General features: G+C 33.0%; 1 pseudogene; it reads right to left on the bottom strand.

The window, feature by feature from the left end:
* Positions 1-1,075: 1,075 nt before the first annotated feature.
* On the bottom strand, positions 1,076-22,621 carry LOC149181022 (BAG family molecular chaperone regulator 4-like; annotated as a pseudogene).
* Positions 22,622-24,608: the final 1,987 nt, after the last annotated feature.

Here is a 24,608-nt window from a genome sequence, read left to right as displayed (position 1 = left end):
TACTGCTGCACATTAAACAAATGAAGTGTTAAAGTAAGAATTCATGCTTGCCATGCTCTGCTTTTAAATTCTACTGTCTAAAGGGAATTCAAAGTCATTGTTTGCTCTCTTTAGCTCCTCATATTTCATTCCTGATCATCCATCTCAAGTTAAGGCATCAATACTGTTTCCTACCTCGCCCCAAGGAACCCCCTGTAGAAACTGTGTCCAATCCCCGCACCCAAAATTGCAATTCCTCAAATTGCCACCAAAAACCCAAAAAACCCCCAAATCAACCTTTCTAATTAGTTTACTAGCCTAATATCAGTGTTACCTTGTTGGTCATCTCATCCCATTGAAGATCTACCGAGATTGACCGTAGAGAGCCTTCTCCTGCCCCGTAGGGCTAGCTACGAGGCTGAATGGTTTGATGTAGCCTTGAGGTTTACCTTTCTCAGCCTGAGGTGAAATTTCAAGCGCTAACACTTTCTACACTCATTAATTTCTTCATTGAGCACTCTAGATTTTTGAGTCGGTGTTCACTTGCTCATGTCATGTCATTTGATAACAATACAATTAAACTTGGTGATGTGCATTTGTAATAGCTATTAAAAAAAGGAAACCCATAGAACCATCCAATCATGTGAATACACTGATATGACATAATGAAGTAGAAAAAATATTTGTCTGAGTAGTGTAGATACAGAGATAAATTTTTTGATGTAACCTTGCAGGTTAAATAGGTCTCTTCCACTCATACATTCATTTATACATAAGAGGATCTGTTGTAATGCGATATGTTCACTATTTATAGTTTATATGTTTCTACATCAATACTGGTTTGTTAACATACGTGAAATTCTCACATAATAGTTTCCCAAGTAATATCAATCTTCAACTCTCTAGAGAATATAGATTTAGAACACCAAAACAAATATTGTTCTAGAATTCCCCAGAAAACACTATCCTTCTCCTCTACATCCATTTATTAAAATTGACAAAAAGTATGAGGAAGAAATTAAAAATCCATTGAAAATGAAACAATACAATGCTCATGCCCAACACTCGATGATTCATATCATGAGGGATGTGCACCTCAACATAATAAAAGCCTCTTTAAAGCATCCATCATCTCAATATAGTGTTGTACCCTTCGAACCTCTATTCTTGTTTGCACCTTAGCTTTCCCTTCTGCCTCGATACTGTCCAATTTAAGTAGTTGGATTAGCATCTTAGTTACCAAAATTATTTAATCATCTACAACCTTGGTTCCACCATTCATAGTTGCCTCTATCGCAAGAACCTATACTGAAATCTAATCCACTTCAACCTTGACTGCATAAATTGCCTAACAAGATTTTATAATGCTCTGATTCATCTTCATTTCCTCCATTTTCCTCTCCTTACTGGCAAGGTCCTCCATCACAGTCACCTATGTCTTTGACACCTACTATATGTAGGCACTCATCATTCTCCTTCTCTTTTCCTCTAAAAAAAAGCCTCTATTCCTGAGGCTCCAAACCAGTTTCCTGGGACAATAGCTTCTTGAGGTCCCCAAAGGTAGCCTGCATAGGAATTGAAACTTCATGTTGGTATGAGCCATACGAAACCTTAATCTTAATTATAGGCCCAGTTGCAATGTCATCATCATTGCTCTTCTGAAATAACATGCCTCCATGCCTCAATATCCAATCTATCAATCGCTTACGTCCTTTGCACTGCCCCTTAAAATGGTTCTAAAACTGGACATGTTGTTCATGTTATTACTCATGTCTCCACCTATCAACTGCACTGACAATCCTCTACTCTCGTCTACACCCAAAATTCCATGTCTTTAGACAAAAGTTTTAACTAGATAATGGAACTAATCGAAATATGTAGGTTTAAGAAAAAAGTGTGCCCATGTGGGGAGGTCTAAGAAATGGTCAAAGGGATTAAGATAATACATCTAGTTACAATGAAGAAAACACACATGCATATGAGGAAGATGAACTACAATCTTTGGAGAAGAATGGATGCATCTTCAATGGTTCATGAAGATGGCACTTTAAGTACCAGAAAAAAAGAGCTCCATATAAGTTAATACGCAAATTCAGCAGGCTAAAATAATAAAAGGTTATATGCAAAATTAACACCCCAAGTTTGTTAAAGTAATCATGTAATATACAATGCAAATATTAAAGTTATATTCTAATCACTTGAAAGTATATATATTACTTATACGTTATGATGGTGTAGCACTTCTTTATATGAATTTCTAAATTTTTCTTATGTATTAACACATATCTCCATGCTTTAGATGATCCTTGTATAAAGGGGAGTCGTGTGCACTTTCATTAGAAATTGGATTGAAAACCTTTAGAAAAGGGCACAATCTGCATAGAATTGATCCTGTTAGAGTACACAAGTAATAATCATGATATGAAATTCTTTCATCTTCATCACATTATATATAGGAACTTATACCTATTGATTGGTAAAGTTGCTTTCATTTTTTTAAATTGCTCTTACAAACTAGAATGAATTATATTTCATATTTGAGATTTTCTATATTTATTAAATAGCCTTAATTAGTTTTCCTTTCAATGTTAGGATTATATATATATTTTTTTAAGAAAATTGTTTTTTATTTAAATTAGTGAAAAAGACTTAGCATCAACTAATATCAGTGGAAGAAATCGCGATTTATCTTGAGCCTATGAGTGGAAGAACTATATGTAGGTTGCATCATGCAGTCCAAATTATTATAAATCATAAGATTTGTTTCTTATTGATTTCAACTCTATCATCAATTTGATTCAATATAATATTATATATATTCACCTCTTTTAAAATGATATTTTCACCTCTTTTCCCTTTCATATATTGTATAGATAAGTGATAAGTGATCTACATTCACCTATTTTCCCCTATTTTATTATATTTATTTAAGTAATAAACCATAAGTGATCAGTGATATTTAAGTGGTAGGAACACTAGCATGTAGTGACACATTTGGATATCCTTAAATAACATCCAATATGTAGAAATCTTGGTTGATGTTTAATCCATGGATTTAGGCAAGCAAGCCAATGATCTTATGCATATGAAAATTGTAATGTTTTTTAATCTTAATATTGAAGATAAATATAGGATTTACGGATGTCAATGTACTTAGTGGCATGATCAACAATCAACCCTTATTTCCTCATAGAAACACATTGAATAACTTATATGGAAGATGAAAATTGTAATGTTTTTTAATCTTAATATTGAAGATAAGTATAGGATTTATGGACGCCAATGCACTTAGTGGTATGATCAATGATCAACCCTTATTGTGTCATAGAAAGGCATTGAATGACTTATATAAAATATGAAACCCCTTACAAATTATTTGTTTATTGATTTGAATGTGGGTATAGAATTTTTAAATGTGGAGATTTATGCAACAAAAACATACATAACATGATTAAAAATACCCATTTATAGGTTAACCTTCGGTATAGTATAGTCCAAACTTGATAAACATGACAATATATATCTAATTTAAATGATTGATATTCTTATGAAAGTAAAAGATTCATTGAATAGTGAAGGAATCTCAACTTTTTATAATGAAAAATATTTTCTCATCATTGAAAAACTATGTAGTGTAGCATGCGTTTGAATGTTATTCTTGTGCATTCCAAAATGAGAACATGTGTTAAGACATTTTCCCAATTGCATTTATTTCTAAACTGCCATTATTATTTTACTGTGGTAGTTAATCACAATAGATCTTGTAATATTCCATCATTTGATCACAATATATATTTACTTTTCATAATTATCCCATAATATAAGGCATTTGAAAAATAGATATATTATTCATTTTATTGAATTTGTTTTTTAGAGGGATCAGAAAACCCATTAAACATGGTTGAAAATTGGAAATTATGAAAAGAAGTTGTTTTTTATCCCAATCCAGGACAAGTTGTGATTACCTATGTGCTATACAAGATTGTGAAAAAAAAAGTCCTCCAAAGGAAAAGGAATGCACCTAGAAGGATAAAAAACAATGAAGCATATTAAATTGCACTGATAGAAGGATTAATAACAACTAGGGAGTATGGATCCAATGGAATTATAGTCTTCGTCAATTCTGAGCTTGTGTGCAACCAGATGAGAGACATGTACCAAGTCAAAAAGGAGAAGTAAAAAACAACTACATGGAGAAGAAAAAAATATTGCTATTCAATTTCAATCATTTAGTGTAAGATATTGTGCAAATGTTAATAGGATGTCTAGTCATTTATTGTATGGGGAAATGCCAATTCAAGATTTGTGTGTAAAAGTGAATTGGTGTTAAGAAGCTCTACATCAAAAATGATTAATGGAAATTGTAAGATATCTTTGATATGTGTATGTTTTTTAGTTATAAATGTGGTGTTTTTAATGACCATGTGTTTCTTTCAATACTATACAAAGTGTTCCCCCACTATGTAAGCACAACTTGGCGAATTTGACATGTTTTAGAAAATTTTGTATTTAATTCTCAAAATGCACACTTCGACATTTGTGTTTTTAGTCTTGAGTATATTTTAAATGAAGTTTTTACACCATTTTTTTTTGAATAAACCCTTAGATAGTTACATTTATTTCTCTTATTAATTTTCTAAATTATTGATCTTTTTAAATAGCAATTTTAAAGATTTTTAAATGCATGAGGTAGCTTGGATTTTTTTAAAGACCATATCACAATATATATATATATATATATATATATATATATATATATATATATATGGATCGAGGGTTTGGATCATCACATGAGTAGTTACCACCTAATTCTTCAAGGCGTAAACAAATAGAGCATCAAATGAGTCTCATGCATTGACTAGAGGGCAAATTTCTATGCATGTGGATGAGATTGGCCATGGATCGAGGAGAGTATTAGATGAATCGAGGGAGGGCCATCACTTGTTACATCATGATCATGGTATATATATGTTTATGTGCAATTTCTCAAATGATATTTGTAGAATCATATGTACATACATATTGAATTGATTTTTTTCATTTTAGATTTATTAATTTATAATAAATTCCATCTTTCTTAGTAGCATCTCTCACTAGTTCGAAGAGAGTAATAGATCAATCAATGGAGGACCATTGTTCACATCATCATGGTATGGTATATATGTGTTTATGTGCATTTAGTTAAATTATAAATAGGTAGAATCATATGTACATGTACATATATTGAATAAACTTTTTGTCAATTTAACTTAATTAATTTATTATAATTTATATTTTCTTTGAGAAGCAGATCTCACTATGTCGTCACATGAGGGTGATCAACATTCTCATAGTGGTCAACAAGCTCGATCAACTCATGTACTTAGGCATGATGGTGTTCAAGCATCTCCAGGTGGTCATGAATCTTAATTAGATCATCACGATCCTCATCTTTTTGGTAAATTATATATATATATATATATATATATATATATATATATATATATATATATATATATATATATATATATATATAAATTATCTTAAAACAAATTTGTACATGTAAATGAATTGTATGTGCATATACGTGTACATGTCCATATTGCATGTATATAAATACATTCACATGTTTTTATATTTATGTAATTAAACATTGAACTAGGGCGTGAAAATGTTTATCAAAGTAAACGTAGGTGAAGCAGGGAAATTCAAGAAGAAGACCATATGCCAACTACCACCTATCCATCTGATATTCCTGATGAGCTTCCTTGGGAAAAAAATGTCCAACAATGTGCATTACATAGGTACATAACTCATTATCAAAATTGAAGAAATATCTTACAAGTTTGGAGCTCCCTGCAAAGAGTTGACAAAGCTTAGAAATAGTTGTGCACTCTCTAAGTTCATTTCTAGATATTTATAAGAACCTTGGACCAACAACTGATTTCTTTATAGATATAACTGGGCATATAAAGGAAAGTGTGAAGGGTCCTGATAAATGGTCTGAAGTAAGTAAAAGGGTTACAAAAGCACATGTTAAATCTATGTTTAAATTCAAAGAAGGGTAAAAAAGAAAGATGCTCAAGGTGCAATATTTCAAGCACCCTTATATAGCTCACCATTTGTATGATAGCTTCCTTGTAGTGTATGGAGAGGTGCCATTGAATGATGAGGTTCTAAATTATTTTGCAAAATTATTTTATGCATAACTCTTTTTGTCTATGACACCTAGTTATACTAAACTTCCATTTGAATATTATGGTAATAGGAAAGTTTGGACATATGAACATAAGGATGCATTAAGGGATATTGAATTGCCTCATCCTCTCCCACCTTTGGTACCTCAACCTCCACATCTAGTAGCTTTGCGGTCAGAGATGGATGCCGCTTCTCAGATTGGTTGAGAAGCAAGTGTTGCCATTATAGACAACATACAAATTGCATTAACTAGAATTGATGTGAGTCTAAATCGACGAAGAGCACAAGTTGGTGAATGTGCTAATTTTGTATATAAATCAGATGAGGAGATATATCATATGAATATTGAAGAGGTTAAAGTATATGCAAAGGGTAGACAAGATGGTTAGCAAGACCTAATTGGTCATGAGTAAGAGGGAATGGGATTGCTTTTAGGGTGGATATTTTAATGTAATGTAATGTATGCATTATTGTTGATTCACATACATTTTGTAAATTTTTTCAGATATAATCTAACATGAATGTATCATATGTTCACTATTTGCAGTTAAGTCATTGGTTGAATTGAAATTTAGAGAATATCACGGTCTTGGGTTTAGGTTGCAATCGAGATATGTTGAGAGATGTTAGTTTTTTTTTTAAGACTTCATGTTGATACTATTATTTATAAACTTTTAATATATAGATTTTGTGAACACATATTTGTAAAAGAAATAATTAGATATATAATTAAAGGTTAACAAAGTTCAATTACATCTGGCATTCTCAACACAGTTCCACTCTCTTCCTCCCTATTAGGAGATGTGTCAAATATTCGCTTGTCATAAGTATTGAATATTTCACTTTTGTTTTGTTATAAATTGAAGCAAGTTTCATTAAAGAATGAGACCTCTATGTTACATTTCTAATTTGAATTTTAGGTCTGTGGAGACAATTTCCCTTCTCTAGGGACATTAGTGATGGAGTCAGCTATGGGGATAGGATCGTCTACACAATTTGAAAAGGTTGTAACATTTTTTTTAATATTGCGAGTTTATGCATTTTAATATGCAATTTTAAAATTTCAATATATACATGTACATGTATTGTACAGGGCCTCCATGAGGGTGTAATGAAGGCGGAACACCACAAGGTATTGCATGGAATTTGAAACCTTTTATAATTTTTTTTTTTATGATTAAATTCTCATTTAGTTTTAAAACATTAAAATTTAATTTTAAAGTACACAATATTATGTATATATTCATATTACACATGTTGCGTAGGGAACCTATGATACTGATGAGAGCACGAGAATTTTGATAGATTGTATATTTCAACGAGATTCTTTTTGATGAGAATTTTTATATGACAGTCTTTTTATTATATTTAATTTTATCATGATATAAATTTTGGACATATTTAAAGTAAAACTCTTTATTATGAATTGATCTCTTTGATGCATATTTGTATTTGACAACTTTTTATTATATTTATGCTTATAACATTTGATATAAATTTTGGACATATTTTAAATAGAACGCTTTATTATGAACTGATCTTTAACATATGCTAATTTTGGGTTTTATGTAAATTTTTAATGATGATTATTATAATGTTAGTAGATTCAATTCTTAGGTTTTCTTCAAATTTGTATTGTCAAGTTGTTTAATGAATAGTAAAATTGAAAATTACAAAGCATGGTACATTTTGCATTCAAGAATAGATCATGATCTTGTATATAATATATACCACGGATGTGGGTTGATACTTATCTTTTATTATAAAGTTGTTCAAGGAAAACATACTATAAAATTTCATTATAAAACATGGTACATTTTGTATGATGCATGGTTTGATGCTTAAAGGTTTTACACTTAAGTTCATGAATATGAAGCAATGAAAGTAAATTTGCATTTAGTTGGTACATTTTGCATGATGATGCTTATAATGTTAGTAGACATGATTCTTAGGTTTTATTCAAAGTTGTTTTGTCAAGTTGTTTAATGAATAGTAAAATTGCAAATTATAAAACATGGTACATTTAGCATTCATGAATCTTTTCAAGGTGTAGCTGTTTAAATTGTTCATCATAACTTAAAATTGTGTTATAAAATATGGTATACATTTTGCATTCATGAACATATCATTATCTTGTATAGAAAAGCTAATATGGATGTGGGTTGATAATCAAATTTTAATATAAATTTGTTCAAGGCAAACATACTATAGAATTACATTATAAGACATGGTACATTTTGCATGATGCATGGTTTGACGCTTAAAGGTTTTACATTTAAGTTCATGAATATGAAGTAGTGAATGTAAATTTTCATTTATTTGGTACATTTTGCATCACGATTCTTACAATGTTAGTAGATTATTCTTAGGTTTTGTCAAACTTTGTTTAATGAATAGTAAAATTGCAAATTACAAAACATGGTACATTTTTCATTTGAATGAATCTAATAAGGGTGTAGATGTCTAAAACAATCATATAACTATAGATACTTTTACATTCATGAACAGATCATCATCTTGTATAGAAGGGCTACTATGGATGTGGGTTGCTACTTTTAACTTTTAATATAATGTTTCTATCCAACTTTTGATACTCTTTGTAATAGATACAATTTCCCCATACCATCCTTTCAGGTGATTCATATTTCAAATTAAATTATAAGTAGAATGCATGCCATTTTGGATTTAATTATTACCCACCAAAGTTCTCATGGATCAACCTTTGCTTGGTTGATCTAGTTAACTTCCAACTCTTTGTTTTATGTAAGGTTTCAAGTGATAGTATATGAATTTAATCAACAAAAAACATTATTTAAAACGTTTAACATTTTGCATTATGCATGGTTTGATGCTTAAAGGCTTTACTTATAAATTCATGAATATGAAACAATGTTTGTAAATTTGCATTTAGTTGGTACATTTTGCATGATAATTCTTATAATGTTAGTAGAATATAATAAGGATTTGGGTTGATCCTTAGGTTTTGTGAAGTTGTTCAATGCAAACATACTATAGAATTGCATTTAAAAACATACATTCTAAATTGTACCTTATTTGTCTTAAAGTCCACTTTGAAATACTAAATTGCATTTTTCATGAAATTGAGAAAGCTTAAAGATTGAGAATTAAAAATCGCAATGTTGAATCAACTGAAGTTGCATTAATCTCAAAAGTTGCATTAAAGTATTTACGAAATTTTCAAATATTAAATAGTACATGTGAAGCATGCATTGTTTGTTTTAATAGGCTTTGTATGTACTACAAGTATAGGACAAACACAATAAAATGAATTTATTTTTAACTTAACAACAAAAGACCATACTAATGAATCAATTTTGTAATACTTAGTAAGGTAGCTAGAATGGACAACTTAAAAGTGCAGAAAAAGAAAGGCCAACAATCCACTTGAACTCTTTGTCAAAGTTGAATAAGGAGAATATATTTTTCAACAGTTCAATAAAAAAAAATCTAATGGAATTGCACCCTCAATGATCTGTTCATGGTCATATTTTGACATTCTCCATTTTTAACTTTCGATTTTTTTCTTGATTGAACTTCTATCAATTTTATGCACGCTGATCAAGATCAAAAACTTGATCACCTTTAGATGGCACTATAGTCTCCTCTGATTCCATCTCTTGGAAGCTTGCAAGCGACATTTTCCCCTTTGTATTAAGTTTTGTATGTTGTCAAACGTTTACATACATGTTGTTTTCACAAAAATCATTCAATTGTATGTCCTTTATGAAAACATGACAAAAACACGATTATTTTCTTGTATCAAATGCAAACGCATTTCGATACTCTTTTGTTTTAATTGAATCTAATTTTCGAGTCCCTTTTACTATTTCAACTTCATATGCAATCCATTGATCTACATCTTGGACTCTAATATGCCAAAAAAACCTATAGTTAATTCAAACAAGAATTTAATTATGTTATTTAAAATAAAATTTATATATCAAAGATAATCATCGATCAATTATTTAAACTATATAATTTATAAATGTTTAAAATTAGAAAATTAATAAAAATTATCAGATATTAAAAATATATACCTGAGTTGATGTATATGTACATACCTGCATACCTCCCTTGATGGGTTAGTCTCATGGCTTAGTGCATCAATGCACAATTAAACAACTTGTTGAGCTAAGACAAGTTAGTTTGCAGAGTCATCCATTTCATATATTCGAAGTGCTCATTTGATACATGCCCCTATGTCATCATGTTCTCCTTTTCCATGAGCAATCTCAAAAAAATTCCAAATTTTTTTAATGTTCAGATTCATATGAAGATGACGCAACCAAAAGAATGATCGTGAATATTTGAATTGAGTTGCGTATCCATCTAACCATATCCAATGTTCATTGAATTTTATTCCACAACCTTTCATTTAGTTGTAAATCTTATCAAGGAAATGATGTACAAAATGTGTATCATGTGTACGATCATCGATGATATAAAAATGATATTCTTTAATAACATGTTGATTCTCACTGGTTCTTTCTATATGATCAACATTTTGTTCACCATGTCTATATCGAACATGGGCAAGCATAGAGACTTGGTCAAAATGATAATGTTCACTTTGTATTTCATTTTGTGCAGCAAATGTGTAATTTTATGCAAAATCAGCTATTGACAAAATGGTTCCTGGAGGAAAAATTTCACGGAATTTTTTGAATTGCAGGTCTTGCCATCGAACTCTATGTGAATGCTTGGTGTATTTATAAATTTCTGCCTCAAGCTTCTTAAAAAAATCTATCACAAAAATTTCTTCTTTTTATAAATCAATTCTTTTAGCACTTGTACTATTAGTTGAACCAATCAATGTATGGATTTATTCATATCTCTTCCATTTCACTTTTATATTGGAAAGTGATTGATCACTCATATCAATAGGATATTTGTCATGAAGAAAGTCAAATTTCCACAATGATCACAATTTTTTACCACCAACACATTTCTTTTAGTAAAATAATTCATGATTTTCTCTTCCACAAAGAATTTTAGAAATGCAATCATGGATAGTGGAAGAAAGGGGTGATTTTTTCCAAAATGTTTTACCAAAATTAAGGAAGGTGTCATAATATAATTGAAATTCCACATGATAATGAAAAAAACAAGCATTGCATATAGTGATAGGTTTAACATACCATGGTTTTTGTTGCACAAAAGTACTGGTTGAGACATTAATTCCATGATTCTCTTCTATGAACTTATTGAAAAAGTCTATTTGAGTGGTGTCTAAGATATGTTTTTCATGTTTTTCATATAGATTTTGCGTTATTCTTTGTCGCATCACAGCCCTTACTTTTGGTGAAACACGTGAATTTTTCATCCAATATTCATATATTATTTTTTTAACATCTTCTCCAACTCTATCTTTGTATGGTTGCCTACAAATAATTGTCCAATAAGCAAACTCATCATTTGCATCTATTTGCACACGAAATTTCCTATGCTTGTGAAATGTTTTTCGTGAGGTCCCTAAAGCTTTCATCATAGATTTTTCCAAACGATTTCCTTTAGTACTTCACAAAACCACTGCCATTTGTATTGCTCTATGTGAATCAAGATCACTTTTCTTTCTAGACATTCCAATTGATTTTAGAACAATATTTATATTTTGAATCACATTTTGCTTCACCTTTTTATCTTTCATTGATTTTTGAATACGCAATAGTGTTTTATCTTCTTTTAATTTCTTTGATGTTAAGAGACCTTTGAAAATTTGAGCTTAAACTATCACATTCTCATTTTTGAAGAACTTATCAGTAATGAGCTTAACATGATATCGTATAACATGGTCATCCTTTTTATCTCCATATTTGTCAGTGTCGACATTTTATCACATCTCATCATCCATATTGATTTCATCTATACATATGAGAATTTAATGTAAATGAGTATAAATATACATTAAATAATTAAATTAGAAAATAGAGTAAATGAAATTGAAACTAATAAATATGTATAATTTCAATAATGCATGGCATATATATACATACCTAAGGGTGATTCAAGTTCTTCACTTGAATCTATTTCAAAATCTTCAACAACAACATCAATCATTAATTAATTTTCTTTTTCACTTTGTCTTTCAACATTTTCAATCTCATCATCGATGTTATGAGGAAAATCTCTCTCTATTTATATTGCAATTTTTTTTTTCAAATTAGTTCATCAAATAAAAATTAAATTCTACAACACACTATTAAATTTTCAATACCATTTATAATATCTACATTTACATACCTGGCTCAACTTCTTGTTTTGATTGATTCACCCTTTCAATATTTAAGCATTATTCCTTCCTTCTTTTGTAACGTTTTCTTGAGTATTCTCTATGAGCCTCAATGTCTCTAATCGATCATATTTTCTTTTGCAATTTCTTTGATTTCCCATGATAATTCCATCTATGTATATTTTTAAAATCAAGCCCAAAAAAGTCACTTTCAAAATCAAGCCAAAAAAACTCATTTTCAAAATCCACAAAAAAATTTAACTTCCTAAATTCAGCCTAAAAAACTCACTTTCAGAATTCAACCCAAAAATATCACTTTCAAAATTCAACCCAAAGTACTTTCTTTAAAAATTCAGCCCAAAATACTCACTTTAAAAATCCATCCCAAAAAAAAAAATCTCTCAAAATTAGATTCAATGAAGCTTGGAATTCAAAAGCCATATATGAAGAATGTGAGTGCAAAACTAACATTTTGGTTGAGTTTATTTATAGTGTTTGGCTGAAACAATTATATCGGAGGGTCACACCTTTTCAATTTTACGACTGACGAAAATTATGGATATGTTTTTTGGCTGAACTTTTAAAAAATGTTCGATCGATTTTTTTTCCTAAACGTCCGTTTGGTGGAAAAAATAACTTGGTCAAATATTTTTTGTTTTTCGGCCAAACTTTTTTTCGGCTGAAAACCTACAACTTTGTAATAGCTCGGCTCTTATCACCTTTATACAAGTTAGGAATGGCTAAAATCCATCAAATATGGTGAATTTACTTTTGGAACCAATACCAACATTTGCAGAATTGAATCTACTTTCAGTGGATATAAATTTTATTCGATTTCATAGATAATTTCTAATTCTAACTAAATTTCTAGCAAAATGCGTGCAAATTTTTTTTGAAGGTCATTATGATTCAATGCAATCAAAATTTTGTATCTTCGAAAATACAATGTGAAAAAATATGGAAACTTTATGGTGCATTACGTTGGTCCGTCTTCTTTAATGGGTATTTTTTAGATTTTTCATTCTTAACTATTATGTTGAGAAACATGGTGCTATGTTAAACATTTTCAAAATCTACAGTTTTTCATATTGGTTCAATTCAAAAAATTTTAGTAATTATGATGTGCATCTGTTGGTTTCATAAATATAGCCATATCAAAGTAGAGCATGTCTAGAATGTTGCAACACATTTTTTTTTTTCCAAAAATGCAAGGTTAACAGAGAATACACTAGTGCCAAAAAACATGACTTTTTATGAATCCCTTGGTTTTTAAAGAACACATAGTCAAACAATTTCTTAGCTGACATATCAAATGTGAATACAAAAAATTCTAAAAAATATGAAATAGAAAGCTAATAAAATTTCTTACAAGTTTTCTTTTCGCTGTAAAATGAAATTCTAAACAGAAAAATTACTTTGGTTGCCAAAATTTGAAAAACTTCCAAAAATGATATTTTATTCTAAAACAGGGCCAAAAGTGTAACCTAACTTCACATTTTCACCCCTGGTGCACTCACCATCAATCTGCTATTACAAAGATTCTCCCACCACTTGGTGCTGACGACATGCAACATCATATATGATTCATTTCCTCTTTAGTATGAACCCTGATTCACAACGTCTTTTCAACATATTTTTTTGTCAAGACTGCTAAACCCACCACAATAGTGGTACCACCACCAAATGTGTAAACCCATCCAATTTGTACATTGTCAACTTTGTGGGGTTCTATGACATCAACCACCAAATCATTTTCTTGCTTGTTTACCAGCATAGATAGGTCCCAACCCCATCCGCATGACCTCGCACAACCCATTTCACCATTAGATAATCCTTTTCACTCGTAAAAATATATTCTAGAGTCCATGATAGAACCTGAATGTCCATGGGATTCCATGCATCACCGTTCTTTCTTTCTACCTAAAAATTCATTTGTGCCTATTGATGCACCAAGTCATAGTATTTCCATAATATAATCAAAGGATTTCCTACCACCAAGATAGGCATATTGGCTTAAAAGTCCCATCTTGGAACCATATGCATCTGATGAAGGGAACATGTTGAATATCTCACCTACAGTTAAGGTATATATTTCAACCAAACCTGGTATAGTCGAAGAAATGTCACTAGGGGAAACATGCACCCCAGAAGAGGTGGCCTCATCTAAAGCCCTTTTTCAAGAATATAGAGATATCTTTGCATGGGCTTACTCATAAATGTCAGGCATCAGTCCTACCATCATGGAGCACCATATTGACACATGGCTTGATGCCTACCCTATTAGGAAAAATAAACCTGACCTCCATCCTTCTAAAGCAGAAGCGATCAAGTAGGAAATTGACAAGCTCCATAAAGTTGGTTTCATCTATCCTATCGCTTACACCTCATAGGTTTCTAATCATGTACCCATCATGAAGAAACAAAGCATCATTCATGTCTATATTGGTTTCAGAGATATGAGCAAAGCATGTCCCTAAGAAAATTACCCTATACCCTTCATCGACCAAGTTATCGATGCATGCGCTAGTCACAAAGCCCTATCCTTAATGGATGGCTTCTGAAGGTATAACCAGATCCAGAGACATCATATGGATTAGTATAAAATGACCTTCACAACCCCATAAGGCACATTCACATATCAATTCATGCCTTTTGGCCTTAAAAACGTTAGTGCCACCTTTCACCAGGTCATGCATTATATCTTCCATGACGTGGCTCATCTTATACTAGCCTATGTGGACAACCTGATTGTGCAATCCAAACAATGCTCAAATCATTTGGAAGAAATCCACTTAGTGTTTTAGAGATGTCGACAATACAACCTACACATGAACCGTCTCAAGTGTGTCTTTTGCATTAACATGGGAAGTCTACTGGGATTGATTGTTTCTCAAAAAGGTATTAGAGCCGACCCTCTAAAGCTCTAGGTCATCTTGGAAATACCACCTCCAAAAAATTTGAAGTAGTTACATAGCTTGCACAGTAAGGCCAATTCCTTATGCTTCTTTATTCTCGATTACACCACTTGTGCACATGGATTCTTTTTCCTTCTTTATCAATAAATTCCCTTGCACTAGGATTAAGAAGCCCAAAAATCATTTGAATCCCTAAAAGATACATTATCTCAAGCTCCATTGATTAGCCCTTCTGACCATACTAAGGATTATACCCTCTAGTTATCAACATTTGAAGTAGCCATTGCAGGGGTATTAGTCCAATAAGGACAAGATAATAGAGAACATGTTATCTATTACATTAAGAAGAACCTTTTCAAAACATCCTTGAAGTATGAGTCAGTAGAAAATACAACCATAGGCCTTGTGCACTTAGTACAAAAGATTCAACATTATATCATCTTAGGGACCACCACTACAATAGAAAATATTAACCCCATGATATATTTTCTCACTCATCCTATGATGAACCATAAATAAACCTAATGGGTAGTTATTCTATAAGAATTCTACCTAAAATTTGCTTCCCCTAAGAGAAAAAAGGCTCTTATCTTTGCATATTTCATCATAAACCTCCCTACAAAGTCCCAAAGGTCCCCCGTCAATGATTCTTTCCCTGATGAACATTTGTTCTTCATATCTATAGACAACCCATGGTACAACGACATTTTCCTCTTTCTTCAAAATAAGAAGTTCAACCCTTATCTTACTTGTAATGATCGAAGGCGCATTCTCTATCAATCCCCTTGTTAACTTGTCATGGAGGACATCCTCTACTGTCGAGGCATAAAAAGCATTCTTCATTGATTTCTTACTCTAGATAAAGTCGAGAAAGTTTTAAATGACTATCAAAGTAGAGCCTACGATGGCCACCTATCTGGGATGGCCACTACCTAAACTCTCCTCTGTGTTGATTACTTTTGGGCCATCTTGTTTCACGACTGTATCCAAGTAGTCAAGCAATGTGAGTGCTACCAAAGACAAGGTCATAAGGCATGAGCTCCGTCAACCACCCTACACCTAGTCCTCATCATAGGCCTTTTTTACAAATGGGGCATAGACTTCATGACCTACAATCCTTAGACTTTAGGCATCCCTAAGTACAATGTGGTCACCGTCGACTACTTCACAAAATGGGTAGAAACCATGGCCACTTATAATAACACCATCGAAACTATCACACAATTTTTTTTAACCATACCATAACATGGTTTGTTGTTCTCAAGGAATCGGTCTCGGATCAATACAAACACCTCAAGAATGAGATATTTCAAGAACTATCTGAAAAACTTAGTTTTTCTCATTAGTTTTCTTCCCCATACTACGCTCAGTCCAATGGCCACGTAAAATTTGTCAACAAGGCTCTCAAAACAATGTTGCAATGTATGATGAACAACCACAAAACCAACTGGCACCACATGGTTTCTTCCACCTTATGGGCGTAGAACATGATTACTAAAGAATCCACAAGGTCAACACCCTTTCAATTGGTATATGGGGTTGAAGTTGTTCTCCCCATTCTAGGTTTTGACCATGTACAAAAATTACCTGAATATTAATTCCTAAAAAATAAAAATAATGACGATAACATAAAAGAAACATATACAAAGGTTTTCCCCTAGATCGCAAAATCGATACTACTAGATTGATTTTTCATTATATTCCTTTCATTTTTACAATACATTCATACATACATACATACATATATACATACATGTCAAAGAATTCATAAATCTTAATCCACTAAACCTGGATTAGAACATAACCATAGTTCCCTTCATCGGATCTATAAAATATTATGGGCAGAAAACCATCATGCCCAAAACCATGTGTGGAAACCATGCAAAAACTACCCAGAAAGTTTTTTGCAAGGTGTTTCTCTAAACCCTAAAAACATTATTTCGGCACCAACCTTCACAAGATTATAACGCATACCAAAAATTCTCCCACTAGTTGTTTTCTTCCCACATAGGGAGCTGCAAGAGTGCATAGTCATTGATCCAAGGTTCCAATGCCCATTGTTTCTCTACACCAAGAAAATTTCTGAGTGCTCACAAACTTCATCAATGCATCTGAAACATTCTCCAAAGTGTCCACCTTTACCAACAAAACTTTTTTGTCTTCAACCATATCCCTCACAAAGTGATGCTAAACATCAATGTGATTTGTCTTTGAATGATAATCAAGGTTCTTTGCCAAGAAAATTTCACTTTCGCTGTCACAGTCTATCCTTATAGCTCATTGTGCCAACCCCATACTTAGACAAAATCTTTGCAACCAAACTGCATCCTTGCTTGCATGAGTGGTTGCCATTTATTCAACCTCTGTAGTTGAAAGTGCCACTACAAACTATCTCTTGCTCATCCAAATGATTTCTCCCCCAAATAGGTTAAACACATACCCACTTGTATATCTTCTTTGATCCATATCTCCAGTCCAGTCTGCATGAACAAAGCCATCCATTTCCAAAACTCTGTTTGATCTTAATCTTCCCTGGTAGCACAAACTATAATCACTAGTGCCATGCAAATACCTGAAAACCCACTTCACAAATATCCAATGATCCTTCCCTAGTTTGGACATAAACCAACTCAATACTCCAACTGCATGTGCAATGTCTGGTATAGTGCAAACCATTGCATACATCAAGATACCAACTTCACTTGCATATGGAACAATGGACATATCATCCTCCTCTTCTTATGTCTTGGAACATTGTTCAGCAGATAATTTTACACCTACATGAATATAAACCTTCACTAATTTACTATCTTGCATATTAAACCTCTATAATATTATCTTCACATACTTCCTCTAGTTTAATAAGAGCTTCCTCTTTACTCGATCTTGTTTAATTTTCATACCCAAAATGTAGTTTGCAGCACCGAGATCCTTCATGTTGAATTTACAGGGAAATTGGGTCTTCAAATCCTGGATAATTTCTGTCATTTCCAATCAACAACATATCATCCACATACAAGACCAAATAGATAACACCATCACTAATTAATTTAAAATACACACAGTGATCCACTTTTCTCCCAGTGAACACAAGTCCCCATATATATGTATCAAATTTATGATAGCACAACCTTGAAGATTGTGTTAACCCATACAAAGAATTTTTTACTTGCATATCAATTCTTTCTTACCCTTCATTGCAAATCCTTTAGGTTTCTTCATGTATATCTCTTCTTCCAAATCCCCATGAAGAAATGTTGTGTTTGCATCCATATGTTCTACTTCAAAAATGAAAAGCAACAAAAATAGATAAAATTAATCTAATAGAAGCTAACTTGGCAATAGGATAAAAGATATCACCAAAATCAATTCCTGACACCTGGGAATAACCTTTTTCTACCAATCAAGTTTTTTATTTCTCCACCTTGCCTTTTGCATTCATCTTCTACTTAAACACCCATTTACTGCCAATGGGTTTCCTTTCAGCTATCAACTCCACTAGATACCAAGCCTCATTTTTATCCAAATATTCCTTTTCTTTAACCATGGCCTCTTTCCATCGTTTTCCATCCTCTAAATCCAATGCCTCCCTGGTACATTTGGGATCCTCACCAGTAATAGATAAAGAAAAATTTGAACAGAAATCATATGGAATATACCTCTTTTGTTTCCTTCTCTCTCGAACTGATATTCTCAAAATTGGAGTTTGTGGCTCTTCCTCTTCTGATTCCTATTCTAATGTAGAGTTTGATTCTTCCTCCCTTAATTCAAACTCTATCTTTTCAGGTTCCTTGGACATCAATTTATGTTTAATAAAGTCCTTCATCTCTCAAAATACCACGTCTCAGTTGTACACAACCTTCCTTGTTTTTGGGTTCCAAATATTATAACCTTTTAAACCATCCTTATACTCAATAAAGATGAACCTTTCAAATTTACTATATAACTTGGTTATTTTCTCTTTTGGAACATGTACATTTTCATCACAGATGAATACCCTGAGATGTGTGAGAGAGGGTTTCTTACCATTCGATGCCTCATGTGGAACCTTATTGTAGGTATATTTCTCAAACACTATTTTTACACTTGCATCATCCATCTTTCTTATAAAAATCATATTTCTGGATAATGTAAGAATATGCAGAACACTAAGAAGTGTCCTAATCCTTCCACCTTCCAACTTCATCTTGAATTTTCCTTGTTTTATGATATTGGACTTCCTATCATCCCCTAAGAAGACATCACCACCATCATTTTCCTCGTACTTGCAAAACAACTCCCTATGGGGAGTGAAGTGAAAGGATGCACCCGAGTCAATCAACCATGAACAATGTAAACTTTGAAACGGGAACTGATACTGTTACCCGTTTTGTAGAGGTGGCAAAAAAATGACCCGATTTTCAAAAGTGGTGATGCAGAATACACATTTTTTTTTTAGAACATGGTTTTTGGAACTTTAATTTTTTTCATGTCCATTAAGTTTTAGAATGGTAGTGAATGGTAGTGATTTTCATCCTGATTTTAAAAAGTGAGTATTCTGCATCACACCCTTTTTTTAAAAGACCTATTTTTTGACTTTAAATTTTCTAGTGTGTGAAATGTAAAAAATTATTTTCTAAATTTGATAGTTTTTGAAGTCGTCATTGTATTCATATTTTCTTGTTCTCTATCTTAATTTTTTTTTTTTTTTTAGTGGGGTTTTTATTGTTTTGCGTTTTTAAATTAGAAAGTCGATAGTTTGAATTTTAGATAATCTACATATTTAGACATCCTTAATTAATTTTTCAATCCACATGAAATAATTGTTTCTAAAAAACAACATTTTTTAACAATGGACATAAAAAATAACCATTTTTAACATAAATATAACAAAAAAACTAAACGTTTTGATAATTTTTTGCTAGAATTAACATGTCAAAATCACAATTTTTATACAAAAATATTAACTAAAAATGGTCAAATAATAGTTTTTTTATGAATTTCATGTCAAAAAAATAATAATAACAACCCATGCGCCCCCCACAACCCCCTGACGACTACATTGAAGCCCTGACCCCATTAACTTATTCCTCTCACGAGAGATCTCTTGTCTGGATTCACTACACATTAATAATTAAAGTAACACGCCTGATCCAATCCCCGAAAATGATGATGATGACAAATCCCTCGATATGATTACCAAGTTATTGTACTCCCTGCATCCATCAAATCTGTGTTTTCTCTTTGTTTCGCTCGCCAACTCTGTATTTCTTCGTGGTCCATCCTTTGCATGCCACGCTAGATGTTTGTTTTCAGCTGAATTTTCTGTTTGAACGAAGCTTCCTAAGCTTCCCCCCCTCCCCGGCCCCCCTTCCCTTCCCTCACCCTACACCCTACACCCTACCATCCCCCCACACTCCCCCTCCATTGTCCGTGCAGCAATACTAGGGGTGCGACGCGGTAGAGGGTAAAGGAATAATTTCTCCCAACAAAAAAAAATATGTAGGAAGGTTAAGCAATGTACAACCCTAGATAATATGCTGACCATTGGATCACCTAGTTTACTCATAGTCGTAGAAGATAGGCTACCACAAAGTCTATATGAATTTCACATGGACACCTTGACGTGGCCTATTACTATACTACCAAGTACACAGCTGGGTTCACAAAATTTGATGGTTCTTTAAATTATTCTAGTCACCATAATTTTTTTTAGCCACAAGTATGACTCGAACTGCACATTTTGTTATAGATAAGGACATTAATTCGGAGTGGTATGACCCTGACAACATAATCAAAGGTACACTACCGTAACTTGGAAAGCATCAAGGATGAAGATCTAAAGTATTCAAAATATTGATATGATTGGAAGAGTAAAGCATCTATGAAAATTTTGATGATTAAAATAACTTCCAACGTTACTCTTGTCCACTAAATATAATCCTTGTTGAGTAACATTACTAAAATAACTTCCAACTTTACTCTTGTCGACTAAATATAATCCTTGTTGAGTAACATTACAAAGAAATTTAGCATGAAAAGGGAAAGTCTTGTAACATTAGAAAGACGTTTAGCTGGTAAAGGGAAAGCAAAGACTTTAGAAAAAATGTGTATAGAGATGACAAACGAATTCCATATATATATTTATATCATGGCATGAACGCAAAGGATCACGTCATCAACCAACCAAAGTGTAGCATCACCCTTACAAATATTAACCGATATCGTTTCACATAATAGTAATCCTCATTGTTAGGACTTTAGCTTCAATTTTGATGGTAAAGAAGAGAAGCGAAAGAAAACATATCTATATAATATTAGTAATTGTGGTGGGTTATCTTTATTCTAGACACATGAAGCCATATTGTTGACCCATAACTTCTATCTATTCATAAATTTTATGAGTCTACATTGTTTTCTGATTCATATTACCTTACTGTTTCTGCGTTGAAATTTTTAGGTCGGTCTAGCTATGAAATGGAGAAAATGCTCATGGTGGATTTTCTTTAGGTTGCGGTGCATACACGGCTACATACAAATATAATTTGAATTAGAATACGGAAAATCTAATGAGACTTGTAGCCGATAATAACCGTATGAAAACTGGTAAACTAGAAGATCTAATGCTATATGATATAATCAAATAAAATTTGAACGGGTAATTCGACCACCGCTTTTAGATTTACTATGTATAATTTGGGGTTTGATTTGTTCAAGTGTGGGGTTGTGATTTTTATTAAAGAACTAAGTGCTTCGTATAAGTCATTTTCTTCAATCCGGTGGCCTCATAACTCTGTTTTAGGATAACATTATATTAGTTGTTTACCAATGAGTGGAGGAAACAAAGTGTGGGAACAATTTACGAGGAGTGGGGGTGTTTCTTTCTGATGCGAATATTTAGAATATTTCTTAGATAGTGTTGTCCAGGATGATTTGTTGGTGGTTAGTTATGTATGTCAGTTATTTATTGATTGTGGTAACCCAAAGTCTAGTTTTCAGTATGCTCATGAAGGGAGAAAAACAGAACAGAGAAAAAGGTGGAAGCGTGGGAACAATCTACGCGTTGGTCGCAAGAATCATCGGGAATTTGGATATTGTGTTTGTGATATGAGCATCTGCATTGAAAACCAGATAAATTACCCGGTCCCATACATGGATGTCCATATTCTTTTGCGGTGCCGCAATGCAATCAAGAAACAAAGCTGGCCATGAAAATGAAAAGTTTTATCATTAACACGAGTTTACAAACCCTAATCCCGGAGTGCATGGGAGGATGAGACGAGGAGCAGCCATGGATCGTTCCCACCGACAGCCCCGCCATTAATGGAACCAAGTTAACTGTAGCCGAGGGATTAAGTTAACGGGCATAATTCCCGTAGCTCAGATATAACGGCACTCCACCGTCGTGAAATATCAGATTTAAAACCCTAGTGCGTCAAATATTCCTTCATTTAGCCATTCTCTTCCAGTTAGTCGGCTAATTCTCTCTGCCATACCCGGCGTTTCAATTGCAGATTGAAGGTTGTGTTCTGGAAAAATGGGTCAGTGCTATTCTACTCGTACTGTGACAAAGCCCCAACGACAACCGAAAGCGACCAAGCTCCAGCCCTATCACCATCGCCCCAAGTTTAGCATAAGGCGTTGCATCGCTGTAGCTAAACGTCACAGAAGAAGACTCTATATTATCTATCGATGCATCACTTTGCTTCTATGCTGGTATTTTGATGGACATGAAGCATAGACAAAGTCCATTGCCTGCAAATTCAGTCAAATAATGGTGGATTTGGAAGAAATAGAAGGCAATTACAGGGTCACTTCCCACTTTTTTTAATTTTCTTATTACTGGCGAAATCGTCACTTCTGTGAGGACTCAGAGGTTTCCTCAAAAGATGAGGTTCAGGAATTTATATGAAATTCCAAATGTGTTTCATGATAAAAGGCACATTCTGGGACGTTGGATTCAGAAGATGAGATTCAGATTCTGAAATCTGCATGGGAAGCGAACAACGAATCCATAGACACCCCTTCCAGTGCCATTACTGGGCTATGAATCCATTCGAGAAAGCCAAAACAATCGGCATACGCCACAGGGAGGCGATGATCAAAGGCTTTCTGATACTCCACCGCCACAGGGAGGCGTTGCTTAGTGGTTCTCTGATACTCCACCGAAATAGAAATCACCTTGGCCTCTATAGCCACTTAAATGTTTTCGTATGGCACAAAAGCATATTTTATATTCACATTGGACGATGAATTGGTGTGAGCGGGTCGATTCTGGGAATCGACCCGCCGCCGGTCGGGCGGCGGCGGGGCGGCGGCGCCACCCCCGGGCTGCCCCGCCGCCGCTTGACCGGCGGCGGGTCGATTCCCAGAATCGACCAAGAGATACTCTTATCAAATTAATATTCTCAACACCTTCCAATATCGCTCCAGAGTTCCGTTTCCGTTGATATAATGCTCGTTAACTAGACGTTGACAATCTGTAATCAATTGATTCAACAGATTTTTCATCTCTCTTTCGCTAAGGATTCTAGTATAGTCGGGAATGACCTCTAGTCTCTGTAGCCTTAGTGTTGAGCTTGTGTTGTGGAGTATGTATTGTTGCTTCTGTTGCCTCAGTTCAGACTGGGGAATTGCATGTCTAATATCGAAGGGCTGGCGGGTGAATGGGTCGCCGGCTTCATCGTGCTTCGCATCCCAAATATTCTCCAATGTCCTACGGTTGTAAACATTCTGAGCACGGTCTTCAGGAAGCGGTAAACGAATTGGATCATAAGCGAATTCTCCAAACAATGCATCAACATACTCTTTTGGAAATTCGCTATCACTTTTAGAATCCATTACGAAGTTCGCAGTATCCATTCTATTAATCGAATGCGAAATCTTTGCCGGGTGTATTTTACTTTTGACTTTCACTTATATACCACGTTGTACAATGTTGTTGTGTGGCCTGTTCTCGAGGAGTTGGCTAGCACAAGCTATCGCTTGATATACAATCAAGTGAATAAAAACCAATAATTTTTAAAAATCACTTCTCTCTTACCAAAAGAGCAAGCCAACCACTTCTCATTTTTAGTAGGGTTATTAAAAAAGGCAATTTTTTTATTAATTGGGAGATGTAAATGAAATTACGGCAATGTTGTTACTCAAATTAAATTATAGCATAACCCAAAATTTTGATTAAAAAACAAGTTTATAATTTACATTTTACAAAAAGATATTCATAAGCCAATTTAAGAGTGATTAAACTAAGTACTTATAATTTTCATTTATTTTTTACAAAAGGGTAATCATAAACAAATCTAAGA

The sequence above is a fragment of the Pinus tabuliformis genome, chromosome 3_2, assembly GCF_031772625.1.
Source record: "Pinus tabuliformis cultivar Carrire ecotype Pingquan chromosome 3_2, CPIR1, whole genome shotgun sequence".
Classification (NCBI taxonomy): domain Eukaryota; kingdom Viridiplantae; phylum Streptophyta; class Pinopsida; order Pinales; family Pinaceae; genus Pinus; species Pinus tabuliformis.
This window is presented reverse-complemented; position numbering and strand designations above follow the sequence as displayed.